At 35.2% G+C, this 23,775-nt stretch overlaps 1 long non-coding RNA gene across 1 annotated transcript in view; it reads right to left on the reverse strand.

Moving 5' to 3' along the window:
- LOC138703469 (uncharacterized) overlaps positions 1–23,775 on the reverse strand; it is a 308,973-nt gene that overhangs the window by 51,997 nt on the left and 233,201 nt on the right. The gene's annotated exons all lie outside the window — the stretch shown is intronic.

Here is a 23,775-nt window from a genome sequence, read left to right on the forward strand (position 1 = left end):
GCATACTTACAATAATCATACATTTCGTAATTATCTAATTGATGCGATGTCGACGGAATCTTTTTCTTTACAATAAGGAATTACAATGTACCAATATGTACATACGTAGATTGTCAAAGGAGAAATTTCTGCGTTTATCAGTTACAATATATTATTTTTACTGCGAAAATCTTCTTTCGACATCGCATGAGGTAAATGAAGAGTACGTGAAAGGTTTACATTGTCATTTAAGTTTTTGTCCTGTTTTTTCACCAAACTGTTGAACACAACATGGGCATTATTTTTTTTTATTACACTAGGGTCTATGTAATAACTTTGTCTTTTAACTTATCAGGACACAGTCCTTGTGGTACCTTGTTAATTGTTTCCGATACTCTCTCAATTAATTTAATTCACTCGGACATTAAGTAGACCAGACGTTTCCAGTTGTTATAATTTGTAACAAGTTTCCGTAATTGGTCTTTATGAATTGTAGATTTTGGTGCATTTTTTTCTGAAATCAGGGATTTTACTGTTGTAACGGCAGCTGAACTTTCGCCATCTAATGCCTGAATAACTAGTTTGACTTTATTGTAATGTTCTGCTAAATATAAGGCAACTTCAAGCCAGGTGCCCCATCTTGTAACTACGGGTTGAGGTGGAAGGGGAATATTTGGTGCAATTTCTCGAAATTTTAATATTCTTGAAGAGGCTTTGAGAATTTTTTTTCATAGACTCTATAAAGCAGTCCACATCGCTATATAAAGCACGAATAGCTTCAGCAACTCTATGCAGTCCGTGCGCCAGGCAAGTTAAATGCACCATGATGGTATGGCGTTCTTTAAGTTCTTTTTCTGCCTTAATAATATATGGAGCTGCATCAGTGACGAAAAGAAGTACATAATCATATTTAATCCCTTCCGGCTATAACAGGCGCATAGCCTTACAAAAGGCTTGGACAATAGTTGCATGGTTTACCATTTCCAATTTCTCTTAAGTAAGCACAATTTTTTTTCCTACACAGTTCTCGGAAAGTATATCGACCACCACATTTGCTACATATCTACCACTTTGCCTAAGTCTGTAGACTCATCAACTGAAACCCATATATTTTCTGATCGTTCACGCTTTCTCGAATTTTGGCAATCGTATTCTGGTACGAAATCGGTAAATATTCTTTACGTATTGTTGCTTCTCCTGGAATATGTTGATTTGTATATTTTTTTCAGAAATGATCTAAAGTTGGGATTGTCCAAAGTTCTGAATGGAATGTTTGTGTGTACCAACACGTCACATAAGTCTATATTGAATATTGTGACAGACTATTTGAACTCGATTGGTTCTTTTTCGAATTGCTTTCAACATTTTCCTTGTGTGCTTTAGTATTACAATGACTTTCAAAACAGTCCTTCTTAGTTCGTAATAATCTGACGACGCATACAACACTTTCTTCTTCTATAATAGCCTAAATATATCGCATCCGAATTGTTCCACTAAATTATTTAGTATTTCACTTCGTGAGTGAGTTGTAATGTGTGTCATTTCACACACGCAACTCTTTAGTACGACAGCTAAACACACTCTGAATGTTTCGGATTCGATGCACGGAACAGTACGGCGAAAGGCGAGAAAGACTCGTCTGCATAGTCAGCTGCAATCGACGTACAGTATAACCTCTATTATCCGTAATAATGAAGGTGGTGGACTGAACGGTTAATCGAAAAAATCGGATAATCCATACCATAAAAAGTTTTCATAAACTAACTACATAATATTTTCCTAATTTCCTCCATGGTCTTTTCTTTTAATACGCTAGGTAGTGGATCAGAAATTCAATAATTTAAGTCTGTTTTTTTTTGTTTTGTTTTTTTTTTTTTACAATTCATGTTTGATTTTGCGATAAGTCAGTTATTAAAACATTATTTTTTGTACTAAAGTCTGGTTTTCAACGACGGGTTTTTAATGGCTAAGGAATCTCCTTATGACGACTGTCTGTGGAAAGTTAGGAATAGTAGAGGTCTCATGTTGTAGATTTACAAATTTTATACAGTTTACATTTTATTTTTCATTAGCCTAAATCGCGTACAGTTGTAATTCCTATCTCGTATTGTGATGTGAAATGAACCACATTTTCTCTTTTCCCAAACTATTCAATTTCTTGCACTTTTTTCCGTAGTACAACATGTTTTCTTTTGACGCTTGCAGAAGATACTTTGGATAGAAGTTAGACAGTACGGCCATGTTGAGTAAGGGTAAAGATTTATAAAATAACACTCGTACTAATATAATGTACAGTACTTCAATTTTTTTTCTGCGAGCGAGAAAGACAGTCGGATAATCCACCAATCGGTTAATAGGGTGACGGATAATCGGGGTTTTACTGTACTAGGGCCGCACTCCCGCGGTCTACTGATAACTATGCAATACTTGTCTACATTAGCCTACTCTTGTTTAGAAACACTCTCGGCTGCAATCTAGCTAACCCTCCTCTGCTATCATTGCTACCTCTCATTTCTTTCGTTCCTAAATTTCTGTTTATCTTCAATTATTTTTATCTCTGACTCATATTCACTAATTATTTATATTCCACTCTTTCATATACATTACAATATTACATTATTTGCCTATTTTTACTGACCTTTTCTCAGAATTTTACTCTTATATTGATTCAATGTTCCAATATTCGAATGTTTGTAGTACGTCCTTACTATCACTTCTTCAACTCACTGACCACTTTTTTCTTTCATTGGTAGGCTATAGTTTTTATGGTTCACTCTCTACTTGCATTCACTTTCAGTTTTTCTCTACTGCACTTCCCAGATTCTTCCTCTCTGTGGTTCATAAAACACTCGCTATTCTTTACTTAACACTTATAACTACTTTATCTCTCTTTACCACTTTCCTTTTTACTGCTTTATTCTATTCGTCTTCCCCTTAACATTTAACTAATTATTCCTCGATCTTTTCCTCAGTTCCACTTTAGTTATACTTAACGATCGAATCCTCATATTTTTTTGTTTGCACTAAGTCCCTCAAATTACACAACTGAAATTCACATTAGAGGAAAGAATTTTCATAAAAGACATCTGGGGGGGGGGGGAAAGGAATTTTGGAAAGGTATAAAGAAAATTTCTTAATGTTACCGTTCCACATAGCAACAGATAATAAACGCCTTCGAAATTCGTAATACCAAGGCAAAACACAGTCAAAAGGAAAAGTGAAAATGATGGATCCGATTTCAGTAATTCATTGTGTGAAATCTAATGAACATATCGTATTGTGAGACGTGTGTTTCGAAAGTTAAAATTTCAAAGTTTTCTTCAGGCGCATCATGTGTTCTATGTGAGCACCCTGCGTAACACGACACATATCAGGTCGATAGTCACTCTCCTGTCAAACCCTTTGTAGCAGGTCACGGTCAATCTCAACAATGGCTGCTATGATTCGGGCGCGCAGATCGTTCAGTGTCGTTGGAAGTGGTGGTAAGTAAACATGATCCTTTACAAAACCCCATATAAAGACAACACATGGGGTGAAATCGGGAGAACGAGGTGGCCAGGGAAGCAGATGCGCATCCCTCACACATTTACGGCCTATCCATCGTTGTTGCAATGCCCCATTGAGATGGTCCCGAACGCTGCCATGGTAATGTGGAGGGGCACCATCCAGTTGAAGAATGAAGTCTGCATATCCTCTTCAAGCTGCGGGAAGAGCCATTGTTACATCACATCAAGGAAAACATGTCCTGTCACAGTGAGTTCATTGAAAAAAAAGTGTCCATAAATCTTTTCATGGGAAATGGCACAGAAGACATTTAATTTGGGGGAATCACGCTGGTGTTCCACAAGTGCATTGGAATTGGTAGTTCCCCAAATCCTCTCATTGTGTCGATTCACTTTTCTAAAAGGTGGAAAACTGCTCTGTCACTGAAAATTAACCTTCCAGAGGACCCATCCGCTTCCAGCGAGATCAACACAGAAGGACGCTCGCAAAGGATAGTCTATATCTTTAATCTCATTTCTAATGCTCTTAACTTCCATCCTTTTAGGATTACTCTCAGTCAACTTGTTTTGCACTTGATACCGAAGACTCCTCACTTTTTGAAGTGGCAGGTTGCTGAGGAAGAGAATGAGTCCTTACAGCCACTAACTACCTGTACGGTCAATGTTCCACCTACCAGTAGAGCGGCATCTGCAAGTGGAGTGTTAACAAAGAAAAGAAAGAAACAGCGACACGAATTGGAGCCAAGAGAAAGACATTTTGAACACTACAAATGATATACTTGACAACATAACAAAGCCAAAGAAGCCAAAACTGATTTAGATATTCTGGGACAACTTGTCTCTGCCACACTGAAGGGGATCAAAAGTAAGAGAATAGTTTTAAAAGGAAGAAGGATGATTATAGATTTACTATTTTCCTTTCAGGGAGAGGGCCTAGAGGAAAGTGAAAATGTATAAAAATGAAAAGAAACAACAGTTTTCAAAATATTTTCTCTTTATAAGAAATTCTGTACTATGATCTACATATTCAAAGCATACATTATACTGCAACATTTACAATAAGTCTTGCATTGTGATAACTTATATGTTTATAAGTTAGGATGTGTTAGGAGTTTTGAGTTGTGATACATTTCTAAATTATGTGTATCACTATGTAGGCTACCGGTATAATAAGTTCTGAGTTGTGATACGTATCTACCACTATATAGGCTACCAGTATAATACGTTTTGAGTTGTGATACATTTCTAAATTATGTATATCACTATGTAGGCTACCGGTATAATAAGTTTTGAGTTGTGACATACATTTCTAAATTATGTATCTATCACTATGTAGGCTATCGGTACTTATAATAAGTTTTGAGTTGTGATACATTTCTAAATTAGGAAGTGTTTACAATAAAATCTCGTAGGGCCATTTTGTATTTCAGTATTAACAAAACATTTTGTGTTGTGACATAAATTTCTAAATTATGTATCAGTATGTAGGCTAACTTCTGTGTTGTGATATATTTTTCAATTAGGATGTTGTTTACAATATGTTTTGTGTTGTGACATTTATTTCTAAATCATATATCTATATATAAGCTATAATAAGTTGTACGATGAAAGAGTAATGGAACGGAGAAAAATTCTTTTCGGCGCCGGGATTTGAACCCGGGTTTTCACCTCTACGTGCTGATGCTTTATCCACTAAGCCACACCGGATACCCACCCCAGCGTCGGACAGAATCGTCTCAGATTAAGTTCCAACTCTTGGGTTCCCTCTAGTGGGCGCCCTCTGCACTACGTCATAGATATCTATGAACGTAGGGCTGAAGTCCACACATGTGCTGAGGTGCACTCGTCATGAGTGACTACTTGGTCGGGATCCGACGGAATAACCGCCGTCTTATCACAAATATTATATTCGTGATTTAAGACGGCGCTTATTCCGTCGGATTCCGGCCAAGTAGTCACTCATAACGAGTGCACCCCAGCACATATGTGTACTTCAGTCCTATGTTCATAGATATCTATTACGTAGTGCAGAGGGCGGCCACTAGAGGGAACACAAGAGTTGGAACTTAATCTGAGACGATTCTGTCCGACGCCGGAGTGGGTATCCGGTGTGGCCTAGTGGATAAAGCATCAGCACGTAGAGCTGAAAACCCGGGTTCAAATTCGAGCGCCGGAAAGAATTTTTTCTCCGTTCCATTACTCTTTCATTGTATGATGACGCAGAATATCTGCATAGAAATATCATATGTACATCGGTACATTAATATAATATTTATATTAAGTTGTGTTATGACATACATTTCTAAATTAGGATTTGTATACGATAAGTTTTGTGTTGTGACCCACATGATTGCCTTGTGTACTTATGTAAGTTTGGTGTTGTGACTTACATGTTAACATGATGAATTTATATTTCCAATTACTTACAATTATGTTGTTACATACATTTCTAAATTCTGTAATAGGAATGTAGGCTACATTAAATTTTGTTGTGACCTTGCATTTCTAAATTTTGCATCACTACATAGGCTACAATAAGTTTTGTGTTGTGATCTCCAAGTTTGCATTATGTGTAAGTTTTGTGTTGTGATCTGCAAGTTTGCATTATGTCTAAGTTTTGTGTTGTGACCTGCATGTTTGCATTGCGTATAGTTTTGTTGTGACTTACTAGTTTACAATATATATTTGTATTTACAATTACTTTTGTGTTGTGACATACATTTCTAAATTTTGTATCAGATGTGGGCTACAATAAGTTTTGTACTGTGACCTGCAAGTTTGCACTGTGAATGAATTTTGTGTTGTGGCCTATATATTTGTATTATGTATCACTAATTACGATTTGTGTTGTGACATACATTTATAACTTGTATATCAGTATATAGGTTATAATAATAAGTTAATATGTAAGCTACATGTAAGTAATTGATTAACTAGCGGACTTACTCGTGTTAATTATGTACGTTTGTGCGGTTTACAGCTATTTCGATGTTTCAACACCATCCTCAGAGCCTACTAGATCTCGGCGTCATCTCGAACTTCTCTGCCTGTTATGTGGGTGCGTTTGATTGTTGAAAGGTTTTGAAAGGTGGAGTCAAATAGTGTGTGTGTGTGTGTGTGTGTGTGCTGAAATTTAACTGTGTGTTGAGAATTTGATCGGGGTGTGTTTTAGTATGTTTGCATATTTCGTATTGTTCTAGTGTGTTGAGATGTTGGTTCTTGAGTTGTATGTGTACGATTTCCATGTCCGCATTTATGTCATTGTATGTATGGTTAGCATTGGTTATATTATCGGCGTATGTAGATTTATTGTGTCCTCTGGTTATTGCTTTAATGTGTTCTTTGTAGCGTGTTTGGAAAGATTTACCTGTCGGTCCAATGTAGAAATTGTCACAAATATTACATGTGAATTTGTATAACCTGTGTGGTCGTATTTATTTGTTTGTGTTTTTTATGTCTTGAGATGTCTTTGTAGTGTGTTTTCTATTCTGTATGGTATGTTGCATTTCTCTTTTCTGAACGAAGATGCGATCTTATGTGTGCTTTTGTTTTCATATGTTAGTGTGATGTATTTCTTGTGTTCTTGTGTTTGTGTTGTGTTTTGCGTCTTTTTGTGTTTGTTAAGTTCTTGTTTTGTCTTTCTTATGATGTTGTCTATTATGTTTGGATTGTAATCGTTTTCTCGTGCTATGTATTTCATTGTATTGAATTCTTCATTGTAGTGTTGTTGGCACATGGATATGTTGAGTAATCTGTGTACCGTTGTCCTGAATGCAGTATGATTGTGTTGTATGGGGTGGTTAGATATGTTGTGTAGGTGTGTGGTGGTGGTGGTGGTGGTGGTGGTTGGTTTTCTGTATATTTTGAAGGTGTGTTTGTTGTCAATTTTTGTTATGGTGTTGTCTAGGACCTTTATGGAGTTGTTGTTTTCAAGTTCCAGTGTGTATTCAAGTTTTGGGTGTATTTTGTTTATGTATTCGTGTAGCTTGTGTCTTTGTCTTTTGTTTCCTTTGTATAGTATGAGTATGTCATCTACGTATCTGTGCCACTATATTATGTTGTCTGCATATTTCTTGTGTTCATTGTTGAGTATGCATATTTGTTCTGTGTTGTGTAAAAATATCTCTGCTAGTATGCTAGATATCTGTGACCTCATTGGCAATCCTTCTGTTTGGGTGTAGTATTTATTGTTGTGTGTCCAATAGTTTGGCTTTGTTATGATGTCTGTGATTTGGATGATTTCTTCGATGTATTCTTGTGGTGTGTTGTTGTCTATGAGCATTTGTTTTAGTATCTGTAATGTATCTTGTATTGGCATACCAATACAAGACACATTACTGATAGCCTACAGACAGCATTTGTTTTAGTATCTGCAAGGTGTCTTGTATTGGTATACCAATACAAGACACATTACACATAGCCTACAGATAGCATTTGTTTTAGTATTGGTATACCAGTAGTATCTGTAATGTGTCTTGTATTGGTATAACAATACAAGACATTATTACAGATAGCCTACAGATAGCATTTGTTTAATATCTGTAATGTGTCTTGTATTGGTCTACCAATACAAGACACATTACAAATAGCCTACAGATAGCATTTGTTTTAGTATCTGTAATTTGTCTTGTATTGGTATAGCAATACAAGACGCATTACAGATAGCCTAGAGATAGCATTTGTTTTAGTATTGGTGTACCAATTGTATCTGTAATGTGTCTTGTATTGGCGTACCAATACAAGACACATTACACATAGCCTACAGATAGCATTTGTTTTAGTATTGGTATATCAATAGTATCTGTAATGTGTCTTGTATTGGTATAACAATAAAAGACATTATTACAGATAGCCTACAGATAGCATTTGTTTTAGTATCTGTAATGTGTCTTGTATTGGTATACCAATACAAGACACATTACAAATAGCCTACAGATAGCATTTGTTTTAGTATCTGTAATTTGTCTTGTATTGGTATACCAATACAAGACACATTACAGATAGCCTACAGATAATATTTGTTTTAGTATTGGTATACCAATTGTATCTGTAATTACAGATAGCCTACAGATAATATCTGTTTTAGTATTGGTATACCAATTGTGTCTGTAATGTGTCTTGTATTGGCGTATCATTACAAGACACATTACACATAGCCTACAGATAGCATTTGTTTTAGTATTGGTATACCTATAGTATCTGTAATGTGTCTTGTATTGGTATAACAGTAGAAGACATTATTACAGATAGCCTACAGATAGCACTTGTTTAATATCTGTAATGTGTCTTGTATTGGTATACCAATACAAGACACATTACAAATAACCTACAGGTAGCATTTGTTTTAGTATCTGTAATTTGTGTTGTATTGGTATAGCAATATAAGACACATTACAGATAGCCTACAGATAGCATTTGTTTTAGTATTGGTATACCAATTGTATCTGTAATGTGTGTTGTATTGGCGTACCAATACAAGACACATTACACATAGCCTACAGATAGCATTTGTTTTAGTACTGGTATACCAGTAGTATCTGTAATGTGTCTTGTATTGGTATAACAATACAAGACATTATTACAGATAGCCTACAGATAGCATTTGTTTAATATCTGTAATGTGTCTTGTATTGGTATACCAATACAAGACACATTACAAATAGCCTACAGATAGCATTTGTTTTAGTATCTGTAATTTGTCTTGTATTGGTATAGCAATACAAGACGCATTACAGATAGCCTAGAGATAGCATTTGTTTCAGTATTGGTGTAACAATTGTATCTGTAATGTGCCTTGTATTGGCGTACCAATACAAGACACATTACACATAGCCTACAGATAGCATTTGTTTTAGTATTGGTATATCAATAGTATCTGTAATGTGTCTTGTATTGGTATAACAATACAAGACATTATTACAGATAGCCTACAGATAGCATTTGTTTTAGTATCTGTAATGTGTCTTGTATTGGTATACCAATACAAGACACATTACAAATAGCCTACAGATAGCATTTGTTTTAGTATGTGTAATTTGTCTTGTATTGGTATACCAATACAAGACACATTACAGATAGCCTACAGATAATATTTGTTTTAGTATTGGTATACCAATTGTATCTGTAATTACAGATAGCCTACAGATAATATTTGTTTTAGTATTGGTATACCAATTGTATCTTAATGTTTCTTGTATTGGCGTATCATTACAAGACACATTACACATAGCCTACAGATAGCATTTGTTTTAGTATTGATATACCTACAGTATCTCTAATGTGTCTTGTATTGGTATAACAATACAAGACATTATTACAGATAGCCTACAGATAGCACTTGTTTAATATCTGTAATGTGTCTTGTATTGGTATACCAATACAAGACACATTGCAAATAGCCTACAGGTAGCATTTGTTTTAGTATCTGTAATTTGTGTTGTATTGGTGTAGCAATACAAGACACATTACAGATAGCCTACAGATAGCATTTGTTTTAGTATTGGTATAACAATTGTATCTGTAATGTGTCTTGTATTGGCGTACCAATACAAGACACATTACACATAGCCTACAGATAGCATTTGTTTTAGTATTGGTATATCAGTAGTATCTGTAATGTGTCTTTTATTGGTATAACAATACAAGACATTATTACAGTTAGCCTACAGATAGCATTTGTTTTAGTATCTGTAATGTGTATTGTATTTTATACCAATACAAGACACATTACAAATAGCCTACAGATAGCATTTGTTTTAGTATCTGTAATTTGTCTTGTATTGGTATACCAATACAAGACCCATTACAAATAGCCTACAGATATCATTTGTTTTAGTATCTGTAATTTGTCTTGTATTGGTATTGGTATACATTACAGATACAATTGGTATACCAAACTAAAACAAATGCTATCTGTAGGCTAATCTGTAATGTGTCTTGTATCGGTACGCCAATACAAGACACATTACAGATAGCCTACAGATAGCCTACTAAATCAAATGCTCATAGACAACAACACACCACAAGAATACGTCGAAGAAATCATCCAAATCACAGACGTCATAACAAAGCAAAACTATTTCACACACAACTACAAATACTACACCCAAACAGAAGGATTTCCAATGGGGTCACCCATATCTAGCATACTAGCAGATATATTTTTACACAACAAAGAACAAACATACATAACCAACAATGAACACAACAAATATGCAGACAACATAATATACGGGCACAGATACGTAGACGACATACTCACACTATACAAAGAAAACAAAAGACAAATACACAAGCTACACGAATACATAAACAAATTACACCCAAAACTTCAATACACACTGGAACTTGAAAACAACAACTCCATAAATTTCCTAGACATCACCATAATAAAAATTGACAGCAAAAAAAACCTTCAAAATATACAGAAAACCAACCACCACCACCACACACATACACAACATATCTAACCACCCCATACAACACAAACATACTGCATTCAGGACAACAGTACACAGATTACTCAACATACCCATGTGCCAACAACACTACAATGAAGAAGTGAACACAATCAAATACATAGCACAAGAAAACGTTTGCAATCCAAACATAATAGACAACATCATAAGAAAGACAAAACAAGAACTTAACAAACACAAAAACACGCAAAACACAACACAAACACAAGAACACAAGAAATACATCACACTAACATATGAAAACAAAAGCACACATAAGATCGCATCTTCGTTCAGAAAACAGAAATACAACATAGCATACACAACAGAAAACACACTACAAAGACATCTCAACACACAAAAAACACAAACAAATAAATACGATTACACAGGTGTTTACAAACTCACATGTAATAGTTGCGACAAGTTCTACATTGGACAGACAGGCAGATCATTCCAAACACGCTACAAAGAACACATTAAAGTAATAACCAGAGGACACAATACATCTACATACGCCGATCACATTACCAATGCTAACCACACATACCATAACATAAATGCGGACATGGAAATCCTACACATACAACCCAATAACCAAAAACTCAACACACTTGAACAATACGAAATATACACACACACTAAAACACACCCCGATCAAATTCTCAACACACCGATCAATTTCAGCCTACACACACACACACACACACACACACACACACTATTTGACTCCACCTTTCAAACACCTTCCAACAATCAAACGCACCCACGTAACAGGCAGAGACGTTCGAGATGACGCCGAGATCTAGTAGGCTCTGAGGATGGTGATGAAACACCGAAACAGCTGTAAGCCGCACAAACTTACATAATTAACACGAGTAAGTCCGCTAGTTAATCAATTACTTATATTCAAGTGTTAAAAGTAGTGTACGCAAGATTCAAAATGGATAACCTACATGTTTTCATTAGGTATGAGTTTTGTATTGTGACCTAGGCCTCATGTTAATAGTACAGGGCCTATTTACAGTAACATTTTATACATCTTGATTACACAACTTTTAACACTGTATTACTTCGGAATATGTATTGTAAGACATTCCTGTGTTAAATTTCGACGTACCTCGTTTACATGTTTCGACCTATTTATGGGTCATTATCAGAACTGCTCGTTGTTGGTCTTGGCGCCACTTGTTCTGTTTCCTGTGAGGGTGTGTTCGTGTGGTATAGTGTAGAGTCAAAGATTGTGTGTGTGTTTTGAAGTTGAGTTGTGTGTTGAGAATTTCGTTGGGGTGTGTTTTTGTGTGTCTGTATATTTCATATTGTTCTAGTGTGTTTAGTTTCTGGCTTTTTGGTTGGATGTGTAGTATTTCCATGTCTGTGTTGATGTCTCTGTGGGTGTGGTTATCATTTGTGATGTGTTCTGCATATGTGGAGGTATTTTGTAATTTGTTATGGCTGTGATGTGTTCTTTGTAACGTGTTTGAAACGATCTGCCTGTAGGTCCTATGTAGAAGTTGTTGCAGGTGTTACATTTGAGTTTGTATACGCCTGGGTGGTTGTATTTGTTTGTTTGTGTTGTTTGTGTGTTGAGATGTTTTTGTAGATTGTTATGCGATGTTGTAATTTAATTTCTTGAATGAGGTTGCAATTTTGTATGTGTTTTTGTTTTCGTATGTTAGTGTGATGTATTTTTTGTGTTCTTGTGTTTGTATTGTATTCTTATGTTTTTTTGTGATTATGTTTTGTCTTATGTATTATGTTGTCTATTATGTTAGGGCTGTATACGTTCTCTTGTGCTATGTATTTGATTGTGTTTAGCTCTTCATAGTAATCGGGTTGGTTCATTGGTATGTTGAGTAGTCTGTATAGCATTGTTCGGAATGCAGCTTGTTTGTGTTGTGTGAGGTGGTTGGATGTGTTGTGCATGTGTGTTGTTGTTGTTCGTTATCTGTATACTTTGAATGTGTGTTTGTTGTCTACTTTTGTTATTGTGATGTCTAGAAAATTTATGGATTTGTTGTTTTCAATTTCTAATGTGTAGTGTAGCTTTGGGTGTATTTTGTTTATGTGTTGATGTAGGTTTTGGATCTGTCTTGTTTCCTTTGTATAGTATTAGTATGTCATCTACGTATCTGTGCCAATATATGATGTTGTCTGCGTGTTTGTTGTTGTCTTTGTTTAGTATGTATGTCCATTCTATGTGCATGTATATTTTTTGTGCTGTGTTTTTTGTTTTTGCATACCCAGCACAACAGACAAAAAACCATAGCACAGAAAACATACATACAAAACAATATTAAACACCTACACTACACAAAGATCAACATAACACAAATGCATAGAAACTACACTTACAATTAGCACACACTCTAAACTATACAGAACTTGAAGAGCTTATAACACACACAAACAAAGTAGTAACAGAAATAAGCCAGAAAATAAAAAAACACAACAATAAACTAGCCATACTAAAGACACAACAGACAACAACACGAAACAAATTCCACCCAAGAATATTCAACACAACTAACATAACATTTAACCACAATGAAACTAAACTAATAGAAAAAGGATTAAGACACAACATACACTAAAATAATACAGGTACAAAACAACAAACACAAACCACATATACATAGAAACAGAAATACAAAACACACAAAATCTACATTACGAATACATAAGACAATACATAAGAAACATAAACAAAATAAACAAACCCACAACAAACACACAAGAACACAAAACAATAACCACCTTGCAGACAAAACAACAAGAACATAACCTAACTTTCATCAAAGCAGATAAAGGAAATTGCACAGTAATCCTACACAAACAAGACCTACACAACAAAATAGAAACATATTTCAAAGAAAACAACATCAAAGAACTCAAAAACGACCCCACCACACAATACCACAACATAGTAAAAAACACAATAAACAAAAACAAACACATCATTCCAAACAACATGAAACAACTAAAACCAATCAAACCAGAAGCACCTAAACTAAAAGTACTACCGAAAATACATAAAGAAAACATACCCATCAGACCATTAGTTAATCATCGAAATGCACCAACACACAAACTAGCCACATCCATGAACAAAACCATAAGGAACAACATAAAATTCGAAAAACAAACAATAGTAAAGAACAACATAGACACAGTGAATAAAATAAAAGACAAACATATCCCACACAGTACAACATTAGCAATTTTCGACATAACTAAACTATACACAATCATACCCATAAGAGACACTACAGATACTAGAACAAATGCTCAAAAACAACAACACACCACAAGAACACATTAAAGAAATCATCCACACCACAGAAATCATCACAAAACAAAACTACTTCACACACAATAACAAATATTACACACAAACCGAAGGCTAGCCATGGGATCACCCATTTCCAGCTTACTAGCAGAAATATTCTCATACCACATAGAACGGACATATATACTAAACAAAGACAACAACAAACACGCAGACAACATCATATATTGGCACAGATACGTAGATGACATACTAATACAATACAAAGGAAACAAGACAGATCCAAAACCTACATCAACACATAAACAAAATACACCCAAAGCTACACTACACATTAGAAATTGAAAACAACAATCCATAAATTTTCTAGACATCACAATAACAAAAGTAGACAACAAACACACATTCAAAGTATACAGATAACCAACAACAACAACAACACACATGCACAACACATCCAACCACCTCACACAACACAAACAAGCTGCATTCCGAACAATGCTACACAGACTACTCAACATACCAATGAACCAACTCGATTACAATGAAGAGCTAAACACAATCAAATACATAGCACAAGAGAACGTATACAGCCCTAACATAATAGACAACATAATACATAAGACAAAACATAATCACAAAAGAACATAAGAATACAATACAAACACAAGAACACAAAAAATACATCACACTAACATACGAAAACAAAAACACACACAAAATTGCAACCTCATTCAAGAAATTAAATTAGAACATCGCATAACACTCTACAAAAACATCTCAACACACAAACAACACAAACAAACAAATACAACCACCCAGGCGTATACAAACTCAAATGTAACACCTGCAACAACTTCTACATAGGACCTACAGGCAGATCGTTTCAAACACGTTACAAAGAACACATCACAGCCATAACAAATTACAAAATACCTCCACATATGCAGAACACATCACAAATGATAACCACACCCACAGAGACATCAACACAGACATGGAAATACTACACATCCAACCAAAAAGCCAGAAGCTAAACACACTAGAACAATATGAAATATACAGACACACAAAAACACACCCCAACGAAATTCTCAACACACAACTCAACTTCAAAACACACACACACACAATCTTTGACTCTACACTATACCACACGAACACACCCTCACAGGAAACAGAACAAGTGGCGCCAAGACCAACAACGAGCAGTTCTGATAATGACCCATAAATAGGTCGAAACATGTAAACGAGGTACGTCGAAATTTAACACAGGAATGTCTTACAATACATATTCCGAAGTAATACAGTGTTAAAAGTTGTGTAATCAAGATGTATAAAATGTTATTGTAAATAGGCCCTGTACTATTAACATGAGGCCTAGGTCTCAATACAAAACTCATACCTAATGAAAACATGTAGGTTATCCATTTTGAATCTTGCGTACACTACTTTTAACACTTGAATATAAGTAATTGATTAACTAGCGGACTTACTCGTGTTAATTATGTAAGTTTGTGCGGCTTACAGCTGTTTCGGTGTTTCATCACCATCCTCAGAGCCTACTAGATCTCGGCGTCATCTCGAACGTCTCTGCCTGTTATGTGGGTGCGTTTGATTGTTGGAAGGTGTTTGAAAGGTGGAGTCAAATAGTGTGTGTGTGTGTGTGTGTGTGTGTGTGTGTGTGTGTGTGTGTGTGTGTGTGTGTGTGTGTGTGTGTGTGTGTGTGTGTGTGTGTAGGCTGAAATTGATCGGTGTGTTGAGAATTTGATCGGGGTGTGTTTTAGTGTGTTTGTATATTTCGTATTGTTCAAGTGTGTTGAGTTTTTTGTTCTTGGGTTGTATGTGTAGGATTTCCATGTCCGCATTTATGTTATGGTATGTGTGGTTAGCATTGGTAATGTGATCGGCGTATGTAGATGTATTGTGTCCTCTGGTTATTGCTTTAATGTGTTCTTTGTAGCGTGTTTGGAATGATCTGCCTGTCTGTCCAATGTAGAACTTGTCGCAACTATTACATGTGAGTTTGTAAACACCTGTGTAATCGTATTTATTTGTTTGTGTTTTTTGTGTGTTGAGATGTCTTTGTAGTGTGTTTTCTGTTGTGTATGCTATGTTGTATTTCTGTTTTCTGAACGAAGATGCGATCTTATGTGTGCTTTTGTTTTCATATGTTAGTGTGATGTATTTCTTGTGTTCTTGTGTTTGTGTTGTGTTTTGCGTGTTTTTGTGTTTGTTAAGTTCTGTTTTGTCTTTCTTATGATGTTGTCTATTATGTTTGGATTGCAACCGTTTTCTTGTGCTATGTATTTGATTGTGTTCACTTCTTCATTGTAGTGTTGTTGGCACATGGGTATGGTGAGTAATCTGTGTACCATTGTCCAGAATGCAGCATGTTTGTGTTGTATGGGGTGATTAATGTGTTGTGTGTGTGTGTGCGTGCGTGCGTGCGCTAGCGCGTTTGCGTGGTGGTGGTTGGTTTTCTATATATTTTGAAGTTGTGTTTGTTGTCAGTTTTTGTATGGTAATGTCTAGAAATTTTATGGAGTTGTTGTTTTCAAGTTCCAGTGTGTATTGAAGTTTTGGATGTATTTTGTTTATGTATTCGTGTGGCTTGTGTATTTGTCTTTTGCTTCCTTTGTATAGTATGAGTATGTCGTCTACGTATCTGTGCCGGTATGTAGTAAGTTATAACCTATCGTACAGGTCTTTAAGTAATTTAGAAAAGATAGATTGTTCTATGGTCTTATTTTTCTGTTTTGTGTTTGTTAATTAATGCATTGTATTCTGTGATATCTTATATTCTTGTGATTGTAAATATCTGAGGGGGGGGAAAAAGTATACAATTGGGGGGGGGGGAGTATAAAATTGAAAACAATGTTATTATAAAAAAAAAGTGACATAATTAATCGTAAATAAATAAGTAAATGGTTAAATGAATAATGTATAAGCAGATAAATAAACAAATAAATCTATTACTTAATTAAAACTAGGACATACATAACTAAACAAACACATTCATAAATATAAATAAATTAAATGAATAAATAATCATATAAAGTTGCAAATTAACAAACAAATAATTTAACAAATAAAAACTGATAATAAAGAAACAGACAACTTCACAACACTAAATAAAATGAGGACTCGGTAAAATTCTGGTCTGCCTGAGACTGAAATGAGCGGGGTTGGGGCTCATTTCATTAAATTAAAAAAAAAGTATATTATGTTGTCTGGATATTTGTTGTGTTCATTGTTGAGTATGTATGTTTGTTCTATGTTGTGTAAAAATATCTCTGTTAGTATGCTAGATATGGGTGACCCCATTGGCAATACTTTTGTTTGGGTGTAGTATTTGTTGTGTGTGAAACAGTTTTGCTTTGTTATGATGTCTGAGATTTGGATGATTTCTTCGATGTATTCTTGTGGTGTGTTGTTGTCTATGAGCATTTGTTTTAGTAGGCTATCTGTAATGTGTCTTGTATTGGTATACCAATTTGTTTGTTTTAGTAGGCTATCTGTAGGCTATCTGTAATGTGTCTTGTTTTGGTATACCAATACAAGACACATTACAGATAGCCTACTAAAACAAATGCTCATAGACAACAACACACCACAAGAATACATCGAAGAAATCATCCAAATCACAGACATCATAACAAAGCAAAACTATTTCACACACAACTACAAATACTACACCCAAACAGAAGGATTGCCAATGGGGTCACCCATATCTACCATACTAGCAGAGATATTTTTACACAACATAGAACAAACATACATACTCAACAATGAACACAACAAATATGCAGACAACATAATATAGTGGCACAGATACGTAGATGACATACTCATACTATACAAAGGAAACAAAAGACAAATACACAAGCTACACGAATACATAAACAAAATACACCCAAAACTTCAATACACACTCGAACTTGAAAACAACAACAACTCCATAAAGTTCCTAGACATCATCATACAAAAATTGACAACAAACACACCTTCAAAATATACAGAAAACCAACCACCACCACCACACACATACACAACATATCTAACCACCCCATACAACACAAACATACTGCATTCAGGACAATGGTACACAGATTACTCAACATACCCATGTGCCAACAACACTACAATGAAGAAGTGAACACAATCGAATACATAGCATAAGAAAACGGTTACAATCCAAACATAATAGACAACATCATAAGAAAAACAAAACAAAAGCTTAACAGACACAAAACACGCAAAACACAACACAAACACAAGAACACTAGAAATACATCACACTAACATATGAAAACAAAAGCACGCATAAGATCGCATCTTCGTTCAGAAAACAGAAATACAACATATCATACACAACAGAAAACACACTACAAAGACATCTCAACACACAAAAAACACAAACAAATAAATACGACTACACAGGTGTATACAAACTCACATGTAATAATTGCGACAAGTTCTACATTGGACAGACAGGCAGATCATTCCAAACACGCTACAAAGAACACATTAAAGCAATAACCAGAGGACACAATACATCTTCACACGCCGATAATATAACCAATGCTAACCATACATACAATAACATAAATGCGGACATGGAAATCCTACACATACAACTCAAGAATCAAAAACTCGACACACTAGAACAATACGAAATATATAAAAATACACTAAAACACAGCCCGATCATATTCTCAACACACAGATCAATTTCAGCACACACACACACACATTATTTGAGTCCACCTTTCAAAACCTTTCAACAATCAAACGCACCCACATAACAGGCAGAGAATTTGGAGATGACACCGAGATCTAGTAGGCTCTGAGGATGGTGATGAAACACCGAAATAGCTGTAAGCCGCACAAACTTACATAATTAACACGTGTAACTACGCTAGTTAATCTATTACTTACATGTAGGTTACTTATTTACTTATTATTATAACCTACATACTGATATAAAATTTATAAATGTATGTCACAACACAAATCGTAATTACTAATATATAATATAAATATATAGGCCACAACACAACAATCATACACAGTGCAAACTTGCAGGTCACAATACAAAACTTATTGTAGCCTACATACTGATACAAAATTTTGAAATGTGTGTCACAACGCAAAAGGAATTGTAAATACAAATACATATTGTAAACTAGTAAGTCACAATAAAACTATACGGAATGCAAACATGCAGGTCACAACACAAAACTTACACATAATGCAAACTTGCAGATCACAACACATAACTTACACATAATGCAAACTTGCAGATCACAACACAAAACTTATTGTAGCCTATGTAATGATGCAAAATTTACAAATGTATGTAACAACATAATTGTAAGTAATTGGAAATATAAATTCATAATGTTAACATGTAAGTCACAACACCAAACTTACATAAGTACACAAGGCAATCATGTGGGTCACAACACAAAACTTATTGTATACAAATCCTAATTTAGGAATGTATGTCATAACACAACTTATTACAGCTTATATATAGATATATGATTTAGAAATAAATGTCACAACGCAAAACATATTGTCAACAACATCCTAATTTTAAAATATGTTACAACACAGACCACATTTCCAGACCACCGTCTTGATTTTCTTCTCCGCGTGAAATAATGACAGATACAACTGCTAGAACGGCAGCAACCACACCTTCGATTTAGTTGTCACCCACTTTTCTTGAGACAGTATTTGTGCCATCAAGGCATCGTGTGTTCAACCGCTACCGATCGTAGCATTCCAGCATATTGCGCAAGAAATGGTAGCAGAAGATAGCGCCATTAATTGCGCAAGAAATGTCTAGTCTGTACAGGGCTCTTCCACAGTCGATGGACGGCCAGTCGATTTTCTTTTACAGATGTAGCCCGAATCTTTGAATTGCACATACCACTTACGAATGGCCTTCCCTGTACGTGAGTTTATGCAATATTTGATTCGGAAATGTCGCGGAACACTAATCACAGAGCTATTTACGTGATAATTAAGCACGCAGAAGGATTTATGTTCCCCAGTCAAAGCCATTTTCCTTCACTGCTCTACTGCGAAACTGGAAACAATGCAGGGAAGCTAAACTTTAAAAATATAAGTTACCTTTCGAAGTACATGTCTCACAATACAGTAGGCTACGTTCATTAGATTTCACACAATAAATTACAGAATTCGGGTTCATCATTTTGACTTTCTCTGTATTTAAAACCAACTGAAATTAATTGTACAATTCTGTCCTACTCTGTAAGAAAAGGCCTTTCAAAATAAAAGTTGAGTAACTGTATTATGTGTAGTAAAACCGTCGAAAGCATATAGTTTGTACGTTTTATTTTTACAAATTTTATTATTTACAAAGAATAAAGAAAAGAAAAACTGCCAACTTTCCCATTACTTTCATAATTAGTTCCCGAAAACGTACAAACCGTTTATTCAACATGAGGTCCGTAGTATTTTATAAATTACGAAATATCATACAATAGCCTACTTGCAGATCAATAGTTAAAAGTTTATCAACCCATGGAGCACCGCAGCGAATTCACTGGGGAGCCGTTACGAAAACAATTATATAGTTTAAAAAAATTATTTATATAATTATGAGAAGAAAACAGAGTCCAGAGTTTTCTTTGAATGTTATTTGGATTACAAATTCATTTAAAGCAACTTAAGTTGATAAATATCTTTGTGACGAAATTTTTGTTCTGGAGATGGGAATTAAAGGAAACAATCATTAAAACCGATTAATATTTACATATGTAATTTCGGACTACCAGTGTTATATGAAAGGCAGCTGAAATGTGTATTCTTTAGAGGAATGCTAATAAGGAATAAATTATTTAGGTTTTCATGATCTAAATCAGTGGTCGTCAGCACTCGCTGAAATGGGTAGAGTGCAAGGAGTGCAACAAAATATGCTCTTCCGTGCAGACGGGATAGGGAGACAGCAGCCAGGTGCACGCTGGTGCTGTAAGAGATCTGTGGGTAAAAGACGCTATTCCGAGAGTGCAGTATGCTGATGACTGCTGATCTGAATGGTTACTGAATTAATATTTTAAATATTAACATTGATTGTTACATAACGTTAACCATATCAAATTTACATTGAACACAAAATATTGAATTTTGTTATAATTTATATTTCATCCCTACGTCTAAACCTTACTGAATGAATAAAATAACGTACTAGATGACTTGGGCGGATAATAAGGCGCCTGAAATTATTATTATATAGCTAATCGACACTGACATAATAATATTAGAACAGTTAAATATATTCTTGTCTGCTACTGCTGCCCAGAAACAAAATCTCGTTTCCTCTTCTTACCCATTAAGCCTATAGGCTCCATGCGTATAGCAATGTGCTGCTACAGGCGGATACTACGAGAACTACTTGTAGGCTTGTCATCAACAGCTGTGTGCGCTCTGTGTTAGAAGGAAGCGCAAAGAAAGCTTGCCCATTTGACTGATGCGCAGAGAACGATATTCGGTCCTCGTGCAGTCATGCTCGTTACAGGGCTGCTATGAATCACCTAATGCTGATTACAGGGCGCATTCGAAAGCGCGGTCTTGAGCTGTTCGCATCGTGGAGTGTATTGTGCAGAGCGGGTAGAAGCCAGCGTGTGCGTTACATATTCTGCGTTTTATCCCTCATATCAGGATTTTTGTAGAGTTCAAAGTGTGTTTGTAAAATAGCAGAGTTCTGTATAACATTCTATGTACTTAACAATGCCCCCCATTGGCTCTAAATTAGGAAGTGCTAACGAAACGTTACACAGTCAAACTAGGGAATTATTTATAACGTTTATAAATGTATGAAAAACGAAACAGGCTCCATTCGTAACCTAAGGAGTATATACAGATTAAAATAAATCGACCATAGTACCACGCTAGTTATCGGAACATTTTAATGAAATCACATAGTATTAGTTATTAGTATTTTATTACAATGTCAAATATCAAACACGTATTTCTTATAACATCTTTGTAATTTCATTCAGTGATTTTATATGTAAAAGAATTCGTGCTTCTGTATTTTCAACAATGTTATGTTACTAGTTACTCTGCAACTAGGTTTACGTTACGTTACACGCGCTGTGACAAATCTCACTCGAAACATCAAGCCAGCAGACGACTGAGAACTGACGACAGTCTGCCAATCGAATCGAAGCGAGGTCGAGTGCATCCGAACATTTCCGAAACGTCGCGCAGCTTTCCGTGGCAAGCTCTTCTTGCGTTTACTCTAACAGCTGACTGCTGGAAGATTCGAATAGGAGTAATTTTACTATTTATTCAATCTTTCATACAGTGTTGTCTTTAGATTACTATTTTTAAAATGTCAAAGCGGTCCAGCAAAATTATGTGCTGTGTTTTGGCTATAATAATAAATATTGTAATACAGAGAAAACTGTGAAGTTTCATCGATTTCCATCACGAACCCACGAAATGGATTTGAAAAGACGGTGGATATTAGCAGTAAATCGGAAGGAGTAAATTTAAATTAAGTATTTGGGATTTAAGTATTTTAACTAATAGTAATTATTACATGAGTCGCCTAGATTCAAATCCCCCTAAACGCTGTTTTTACACATTTTCTTGTTTTTATACCATTTGAATCTGTATAATGAATTCTAATACCGTTATAAATATTGAGGTTGAAAGCCCGCTCAATTGGACTGAAATAGAGCGATGAAAATTGACTTTAGTTTCAAAATTACCTATAGACCGTAAACTTACGAAGTTGTTAGAATCGAAATCCTCTATCAACAAAAGAGCCAATCGAAGATGATGATGATGATGATGATGATGATGATGATGATGATGCAGTCACGTGACATTATGGCGGTCATGCATTCTGATGTAGCTTAAACACGATTCTGTTGTGAAACGTAGTTATGTTTTTTGTTGCAAATCATAGTAAAAATGAGCGAATTTAGTGTACATGCTTCTCTTGTTCCACCGGATAGATCCATAAAGCGACAGAGACAAAAAGAAAACTGGAAAAGAAATAGAATGCGCCAAGATAGGTAATTAACACAACCTCCAAGTTTGTTTACGTCCGTTTTATTATGTACGAGTACCTACTATTACTGCAGTCAACATCAACATTGCTACAGGTTTTCCCCCCATTCCAAACACAAGATGAAAATATTCCGGTGTACAACATTACGAATGATTGATATAATGAAGTTCCATAAGATATTTTATCAGTCTAAAGAAAAATACAACAGGATAATTGTATCCTACAACACTGTAAGTGTTCTACAATAAAGACTACCCGTGTACAAAATTCAAAGAGAGGATTAACATTTAAATACAACATTCGTTGTTCGTCTACAGGTTCCCTAATTCCTGTTTGGAAGATAAAGGTTTCCCCAGAATAAAAACTATATTGGAGCAGAGCAATGCAATTTTGATAATGCCACCCTTTTTGAATGAAGATCAACCTTGAATCATTGTTGTATGTGCTGATCCACGTGAAACTGCAAACTGTGCTGCTAGACGATCGATA

This window comes from Periplaneta americana, chromosome 7 (assembly GCF_040183065.1).
Source record: "Periplaneta americana isolate PAMFEO1 chromosome 7, P.americana_PAMFEO1_priV1, whole genome shotgun sequence".
Lineage (NCBI taxonomy): Eukaryota > Metazoa > Arthropoda > Insecta > Blattodea > Blattidae > Periplaneta > Periplaneta americana.